Raw genomic sequence first — 10,000 nt, 5'->3', positions numbered from 1 at the left:
CCCACGCAAGGTGAATTCATGAAAGCAAAACAGAAAGTTATTTGAGAAAAACTTTAGTCAATTTTGATATTTATCATTTTGAATAAGGTGGTTAGCAAGCTAACGTTCGGGAATTTAAAAACACTGTTAAATCTTTTTAGCAGTGATTTACAACAGTCGTTCTGTGTAAACCGATTTAAAAGGAAAACCATGTCAGAATAATAGGAACAAATATTGTATGATCTTTCTTAGCAGGGTCAGAATGAATATTTTCTGTTTTTTTTTCTGCTTGTGAAAACCTGAGATAATTTAATCCTAATGCAATATTTCTACATTTCTTTAAAACACATGACAAAAATCTACGTTCAGTACTTAGAAAAATCTATGATAGTCGGCTGCATTTGTGAAAAAAGAACCTTACCCCCATAAAACTGCTACAAAAGGTTTCTCAACTGTTTATTGTAGTATCAGGTATGCTTAATAACAAATCAAACGTCTACCACAAACTGACCATGCAAAAAGGTCTGATTTCCAAGATGGCGTCTATAACAGCCCCTAAATCCTTAAAATGCCCGTTACTCCTCATTATTCAGACTGTATAAGTAATGCTGTTGAAAAACACCTCATTTTGGGGATCTGGAAGTCCAGTTAGCATACCTGTATTATACTGAAGTGATTCTATACTCACAAAATCCGAGATGGCAGACCAATATGGCAGCCATACTATGAAAATCTCCATTATTCATTCTAATTTATTTTATACAAGTAAATTTAGTGTCTAAACACCTGTTTTAGTGGTTTGGGAATCCAAAGAACATATCTGAATTACAGTATATTGAAGTAGGTCTAATTACATATATACAAAATTTAATATGGAGGATCAATATGGCTGCCAAATAAAAAAAATAATTACTTATTTTAACTCATTTAACACATGTAGATTTACTGTCTAAACCCCTGTTTTGGGAATCTAGGAATCCAATAAATTGATTACAATGATTACATATTTATAAAACCTAAGATGGAGGACCAATATGGCTGCCAAACTACAAAAAATCATCATTATTCATGTCAACACATATTACAGAGGTAAACTTGCTGTCTAAACCCGTGTTTTGGGGGTATGGAAATACTATTAGCCTATTTGACTTACAGTAAACTGAAGTGATTATATATATAAATACAAAATCAATGATGGAGGAGCAAAATAGCTACTAAATTATGAAAATCCCCATTACTCATTTCAGTTTACTTTACTCACGTAAATTTGGTGTCTAAATTCTTTTTTGGGAATCTGGAACTCCGACCAACTCATCTGAATAACAGTGTATTGAAGTGATTAGATTTTTCAACACGGAAGAAGGTAGATTTGCTGGCGTTATGTTTCGGAACTACCGTTCCCCTCAACAGACAGGTAAAGGATTAAGAGAAACAGGTCATTGGTATTTATACAACTAAAGGAATGTTCCACAAGATGGCCGATATGTAACTCTCCCCTTAAGTGGTTGGAGAAAGATTTTATGAATCGGATCTGAGTCCCAGGCTCATTTTGAGAGGCCATCGTGTATGTATGTATGTATGTATGTATGTATGTATGTATGTATGTATGTATGTATTGTTCCAATCAAAATATACAATATATATTTGTGAATGTGTGGATTTTGAATGCAACATGTATTGTCTCACTCATGTGACATAAATAAGCAGACACTTTATATTTATAGACAATATCAAAATAAAAGTCATATTTCCCCCTCTCTTATATATAAAAAAAATCACATGAGTCACAAGTTTTCCCTCTCAGGATTCGCAAAACTATTCTAGGGCTTTCCAGGTTGTTTTACCCCATCCTTCATCATTTGTCTCAAATAACCTACATTATTCGACCCGCAGGGAATCGGAGACAAGAAAGATCATCCGGATCCATTGAATTTCATCTTTGTTTTGGAGAGTCCTCCAAACACAAACCTGCCATCACGACCCTCCGTTGTGTCTATGAATGATTTATATATCAAGAATAAAAGGCGAACATAAATTCGGCAGCGGTGAGGTCAATGAATATTTGCAAGTTCTTTTTATAAGTGATATTTTTCTTTCTTATACATATATTTTTCATGTGATATTAAAGTTAATAAAGTTATAAAGCATTATGCTGAAGTTAATTCTACATTTCCTATTTAAGAACTTAAGGAATATTATGGAACAAATTTCATGTAACCAAAAGTAATTATGATTTACCCATATGTAAATACTTTAGCAATAAAACATTATAATCTTAGATATAATCCGTATCTTGAAAGGCAAAAATCTTCAAAGTACATTGTCCTATTTTGGATAATTATTGTTCTCAAGAAAAAGAAAAATGAGCAGCTGAACAATTATTAATCACGTGTATATTCCTACAGCAAAATCCTCATCCAGCAAAGTACCATTTTAACAAAATCGAGAAATAATAACCTTAGTTCTCCAAACTACCAGTTTAACAAAATAGGAAAGTGCTACGACAAGTGAGTTTTTACTGTATAATGCATAGCATCAAGTACCTTGTCAGGTTACGGGGAATGAATGGTCTATGAATGCGATAACAAATTCATAACAGCGACTTCCATTGAATTTTTAAGATAAATTTTTGTTCTTAATTCTTTTTTTGCAATTAAGGTAGAAGCTGGACTGACTGTAGATCATAACTGATTTAGGAACTAAACAAGTCGTACTTCTGAACTGATTTGCCACTTCAGTACAAAATGGATTATCTGTATTAGGGATAAAATCCACCTCATTCAACTTTGAAGGTAATTTAAGCGTCATGTTTTACTTTTTATATTTTTCTAGTAAGACAGTGTTTAAAAAAAAATCATTCTTACGCTTGCATGTACCACCACCAACTATCGAAGAATGCTCTCGTGTTTATTCAAGATGATGATAATGGTGACAGGAACACTCAGACTGAAATTGGCTTCATGTTCTAAGCATAATGTAGCTGGGAGTACTTCAATATCAGGTTTTAGTACGTTTCCGAAAATGGAATTCAACTGTTCAGTGGTACTTGTTCTCAAGCAAGTAATTGTATTGTTTGTGTCCATTTGCTCAGGTCTTGGTCTCTTGCTGCTTTTTGTCCCAGAACAGAAACATTTTACACACCCCGGTATACTGCACATTGCTTGGACTAAATATGTACTGGGGTCATCTTGGCTATAAATTCTACATTAATCCATTTCATTCAGTTATGTTTTTATATCATATGAACGTAAATAATTTCTTTGTCTTATTTGGCTATTATTTTTTTATTATAAATGGTGCTTATTAAAATGCACCGTTAAGGCTAAATTTTTCGACGAATCTATTGGTTTACAGTTTGAAGTTGGTCATCTTATTCAAACTATGGCGAAATAAACCCTATACCGATAATAGTTTCTTGATCATAACACCATTTCCGCTTGAAAATGTTTATTTCAATTTCCAGTGTTTAACAGACCCTGTATATATGTTGTTTAGACATCAGTAATTGGAAATCATCATAAGAAAACGACCAGCCAAGCAACCAAACAAACATTCTTAGAGACAAACACCAGATCTGTTTACTGGTTCTTCACTTATTACAGTTACATTGTTATGATAGCCATTTTTTTACGTAAAATTGACGCTGATATTATACTGTATATACGAACCTGAAATCTGAAAGGTAACAAATGCGACAAACTCTGAATTCGCCGTCGAAAAAGTCAATGAAAGCGTTCATTTCAACATATTAAGACGACAAGGTACATCTTGAGAAGCTTGCAGCCTCACTCTAAATGATTTCAAGAGAAACTAGGATACATTTCTGCCTGTGTTCGTGCCTAGAATAAATAAATAAATATATATATATATATATATATATATATATATATATATATATATATATATATATATATATATATATATATATATATATATATATAATTTATATATATATATATATATATATATATATATATATATATATATATATATATATATATGTATATATACAAATCTAATTTTTCCTAACATAGCTGGTATTACAAATTATTGAAATTCATTTAAAAAAAGGAGAAAGAATTTATCTAAGGTGAGGTGATAATTATGATCAAAAGATAAGCACATGTGCAGTGGTAGAGAAAAAGGAAAATATTTCGAAAACTAACCCACAGTTCTGTAACACATTACCAGTAATCTGTTATATTAATTTCCTTGGCTTCCTTTCTGTGTGTATGTGTGTCCCTCCTCTCTCCCTTCCCTCCCCACTCCCCTCCCATTCCACCTCCCCTCCCCTTTCCACTTCCCCTCCCTCTCCCTTTGCCATCCCTCCACCTTCCCCCCCCTCTCCTCCCCCCTTACCCCCTCACATCCCCTCCCCTTCCTCCTCCCCACTCCCCCCCATTCCACCTCCCCTCCCCTTCCACTTCCCCTCCCTCTCCCTTTTGCCATCCCTCCACCTTCCCCTCCCCTCTCCTCCTCCCCCTTACTCCTCACATCCCCTCCCTTCCTTCCTCCTCCCCTCCCTCCCCATTCCACCTCCCCCCTTCCACTTCCCCTCCCTCTCCCTTTTGCCATCCCTCCACCTTCCCCCTCCCCCTCTCCTCCCCTCCCTCCCCTCCTCACATCCCCTCCCCTTCCGCCTCCCCTCCCCCAATCCCATTCCACCTCCCTCCCCTCCACTCCCTCCCTCCCTTTTGCCATCCTCCCCTTCCCCCCCCTCCCTCCCCCTCCCTAACCCCTCACATCCCCTCCCCTTCCTCCTCCCCTCTCCCTCCTCATTCCCCTCCTCCTCCCCTCCCCTCCCTTCCCCATCCTCCTTTTCCATACCTCTTCCCTCGTACCCTTCCCTATTCCCTTTTCCATGATTTATGATAAAATAAAATGTGTTGAGATTGAGTGTTATTAACAAAATGTTTATAGAATTGTAAGGGAGACTTTTTTTTTCATAAAAGTAATGAACAGGTTTTTCAAATCAAAATATAACTTGCTTGACCTCTAAAACTTATAAAGTGTTTAATTAACCTCATGTGGTAACTATGAATCACCTGAGTTATGAGGATCACAGTAAATACTACTCCTGTTATACAGCTGGAGTTTTTAAGATTTAAGAAGACGTTATAATCCAATGAGCGTTTCTTTAGGACGCGAAAGAAATGATTCCGAAGACAGATTTTGGATTTCTTCCCTGAAGGGAAGCGAATCTGAGAGGAATCCATTTAGGCGCTGAAAACGACTTCACATTATAATCCAATGGGCATTTCTCCAGGAAAGCTTCAGGAGCTAAAGACTGCTTCAAAGGATCCTGGAGTTGTGAAGACGTCTTTCAAGAATAATATTTAATAACTGTCCAGAAATTTTCAACATTACGTGACCCAATGGTATATAATATAATAGTTTTTGGGCTAAGCTTCGTTATTTTTGTTTCAAAATGGACTCAGCAGGTAATTCTAGAACAGTAGCAGGAACTATTGGTGATGGTCCGGGACCGCCAATGGCATCAGCATTGATTCAAAACCCATCAACAGCTGCTCCTGCACCTACACCAAGATCTGGTCAGTCGTTTGTATATGACCGGTAAGCAAACGGGGAGCTGGTGCTGCCCGTAGACGTTTGCTGACTATTATTAGTAGGGTCAATTCTGCTGTGGGTATGTAAATGGTATGACATGGATATGAGTATGGGTATGGAATGGATATAGGTATGGGTATGAAATGGATATGGGTATGGGTATCAGTACGGGTATGGGTATGGGTATGGGTATGGTACAGTTATGGGTATTGGTATGGGTATAAGTTAAGTATACCTTAGTTTTACCAGACAGGGTATGGTACGGGTATGAGTATAGGTATGGGTAGGGTACGGATATGGGTATGGGTACAGGTATGAGTATGGAGTGGATATGGGTATGGGTATGGGTATGGTACAGATATGGGTGTGGGTATGGTACAGATATGGGTATGGGTATGATACAGATATGGGTATGGTACGGATATAGGAACTAGCAAATGCCAGCGATAACGAGCATCTGCTAGTTTTAAGGAATAATATCAGTACGTGTATCCTTTGGGGACAAAAGAAGAGACAGCGCCTCTTCGTGAATACTGAATATGTACAAACGAAGGATACAAAATTCATCAGTTACCACAATCCCCTAAAACATGTTGTGAGGTACGTGTTCCATTTTAAATATGTACCTTAACACGAGGTGCGCTTTGATTGTTGGACAAAAATGAGGAAACCACTAATCCTGCATTTCTGTTCACTTAGAAGTAGTTGGCAGCGCTGCATGTGGTTGGTCTGACTACACCAAATATTTCGGTGAAATTATGTCAGTTCTTCTAAAGCGATGCCTTGAATATATTCAAATATGTTGCAATATTTTTTCACCACTTATTCCCACGAGAATAATCGCGTAGTATTATGGTCGTTAATGTTTTCTCTTTGATAATTTCCTAGATACAGCGGCAGAAAGAAATATAGGTGTTTAGCAACTGTGGATAAATCCGGTGTACACTGTCTTTTTTTCCTGCATTTATATATTTTGCAGTAATTTCAGACAAAAGCGATATAGGCTGTCTTTTACGCATTTTTAGATCAAACCAATAAAGGCCAATGGATTGCTAATAACAGTAAATGGTAGTATAGTTCATTATTAAGTGATGATATGTATTCACTGAAATGGACCGAATTTAGGTGACCTTTTTAATTACTATATTACCGTGGCTTATCTGTCTCTTAATTCTTGCGTATTCTTCCACATTCTTTCCCGTGCACCTCGTCATTAGATAATCTTTCATTAAGTTGCAAACATCTGAAATCGAATGCTAATCGTACATGCGTAACATAGTTCAAACACTGTACTGGAAGAGCAATATCTGCTTTGCACTAGTATACCATTTTGATAAAAAAAAAAAAAAAAAAAAATAATTTTATTCTGCACACTGCAGTCTTTCAAAACTTTCCGAGAGACAACATTCTTCGCCATTGATGTAATGAGGAAAGTTTGTGGGGTCATATCTGCATAGTTGGACGCGAAATAAGAAAGCACAGACCGGAACGCGAGCAGAACACACTGTATATTTTTTGCTTTCTTTATAAAGTTAACCAAAAGAACGATAATGTCGGGGAGAAGTTGATCTCGGGGAATCTGCGGTTGTTAGCTTTAGCTGTTTAATCTTCTGTTGTTTTCGCTGACGCGGAGGTGATTTCACACTTTTGTGCTATTTTCTTTCCCTCCAACGATGTTGTTGATTTTTCCTCTGCTTTAATTCTTATTTAACGCTTTTTGTACTGCATCAACTGCTTCTTCTTACGGCTTATCCGTTCTCCTCATGAACAGTTACCGTGAAGGACTATTTAATTCAGTAAAGGAGTCAGAATGAACGATTTACGACATTAAAAGAAAAGAAAAGAGAATTTGTAATACCCAAAGCAGTGTTCTCTATACAATTCTTTAATGTAAACATGCCTACAATTTGTGACAACAGATAATTTAATGTTATATAAATATTAACATGTATGCAATCACCAGAAAAATGCATAAACAAAAAAAAAGATTCTAACACAAAAGATGTTATATCATTTCCTGTAGAGTTAAAAGGGTTTTCTCAATCTCCCTTGGGAGACACAAATTTCCATTAATATAACTTGTCAACACAAGCTCTGAATATTCATGATTGAACTGAGAGAATAAATAATGAATGTTTATGCATGGCCATAGTTCACGTCGCGTGAGGTGAGTCAACACTGGAGGATAATACATTATTTGCAAATGGGGAATTAAAATGTCAGCAGCTGCTTTTAATGACAGTTTCTGTTTTTTTTTTTATTTTTTATCGCGGAACGAGAGGGGCGGGGGGGAAATTCGAGTAATTTACATATAATTGATGTCGATTTGAAGTGATGTTTTGATTCCAACAATGGATCGCCATTATGTAAAGAGAGGCTCTCATTATGATTCTTTTTTTTATATAAAACAGGATTAATAGAAAACGGACTTTGAAAATTTACATGCCATAGACTGTATATTTAATTAATGTGCAATTAAAATCATTCATGCTTATATATATGTATATATGTGTGTGTGTGTGTGTGTCTTTAGTAAAACTGCACATTACAAGCAGGAGAAGGTCCTTTACTTTTAAAAGGAAATTATGTGCTTCATGTCGTCTGAGTTTTTGGTCCTAAGTGATAACGGTCTCCAACCTGACGTACGTGAGGGTCATAATAAGAAAGTGTCTTTTGTTTTACGCTGCCCACACTAAATGGCGCATCAATTGATGGTTATTATATGTACTGGAGAAAGCGTAATGCAGAAATTACTACTTGCAGATAAAGATAACCGTTCAGAATGTGCTATTTTGAGAGCTCTGGACATTTTTCATGATGTTTATTGGTGATGGTATATAACAGACGTTCATAAATAGCTTCAATCGTGGTTTTTTTATCCTTATTTCCATCAGACACACACAGAGGAAAGAGTTCTGAATATAGTTCTATGTATGACATTGGCGATGAAGATAGTATGTGTATCAATTGAAGATTAATGGGACCCTACTTTATCTTGCAATTGCAGTCGATACTCAAGGAAGAGAAAAGACCGGGCATAAAAATATGCGAATTGTGTTATTTGTTATTCGAAAGCTTATAAAATCGAATTCCTTCTATATCCTATCAATTGTAAGGAAATAACTAAAGAACTAATGATAATAAACATCAGTACTTTCAATATATGCTAATACTGCATGCAAACAAAAGTCGTTTTTATTGGATATGTTCTGTATTGAAAAATTTGGCATAATTAATGATTATGGACTCATTTATCCTTCCCCATTACAATAAATCTCAGTCGTTACAGTAATCAAAGACATGATTTATCTGTCTAGAAGCACATGTAGGCAATTTGTCAACATCTGAAACTGTAATAATAAATTTTAACTGGTTAACATAATCATAATCATTACGAAATTATCAAGGTAACTTTTAAGCCATTCAGGCTTATGAGGATGAACATAAGTCTCCCTTCTCAGTTATTTTCTTCTGCTGCAGTGCAATAATCGTTGGCCAGATAATTTGAGTAAATATGAATGAACTGTCCATTGCCAAAAAACTAACTTAAAAGATAACTGGTTGCACATGCAATGGAAAATTCTCTGAAGCAACATCTGCACACAATTAGGAAGTCCTTAAGTATGTATGAAAACTGCTGAAGTTCTAGTTCTGTGAGCTTTATCTTTGTGAAGTTTCTTAAATAGTCTGGATCTGGAAACGAAAGTGATCGTTACATTTGTTTTATGTGGAAAATACTTTGTTTTATAAGTGGAAAGTTAGCTTTCAAGAATTTACGAGGAATTTACCGTGACCCTGATAAGAATTAACTGACTTATTGTGTTAGATCATTGTATTATTATTATTATTATTATTATTATTATTATTATTATTATTATTATTATTATTATTATTATTATTATTATTATTATTATTATTATTATTATTATTATTATTCAGAAGTTAAACCTCTATACGTTAATTCTAAAGTAATTTTTACCTGTCATAACAGAATTTGTCAGTCATTGATTTTCTTTAACTCGTTAAAAACATGATCAATCCGAGCAATAGATGAACTATCCCCCTAGTGACTTATAAAGGGACAACATCGGGGGAATAATGGCTTATGACCCCAAATAAAGCATAGAAGAAAACATGCATGATACTTAGCCACGTTTGTCTTTAAAACTGACGGGGAAAGGCTCTTACCACTGACAGGTTCCATGAACCGAGATTGGCTCCCAAAACAAAATACGGATGAGATGTGTTAACCTGGGATGGAAGAGTCATTCTTTTCTTGAAACAATAATGTTCTCAATGGCTGTCAGCGTAATGTCTTCAAGTAAATTTACGGACGCAACTGGAATTACTTTGTCATAATGTTATTGCCTGTATCTAAAGCTTCTACTACAGGAATCTTCAGATTTTAGTCCACAAGGATAACTAGAAAAGTCTTAGTGGCCGATTTCAGATT

The sequence above is a fragment of the Macrobrachium rosenbergii genome, chromosome 1 (assembly GCF_040412425.1).
Source record: "Macrobrachium rosenbergii isolate ZJJX-2024 chromosome 1, ASM4041242v1, whole genome shotgun sequence".
Lineage (NCBI taxonomy): Eukaryota > Metazoa > Arthropoda > Malacostraca > Decapoda > Palaemonidae > Macrobrachium > Macrobrachium rosenbergii.
The sequence above is the reverse complement of the archived record's forward strand: the minus strand, read 5'-3'. Positions refer to the sequence as shown.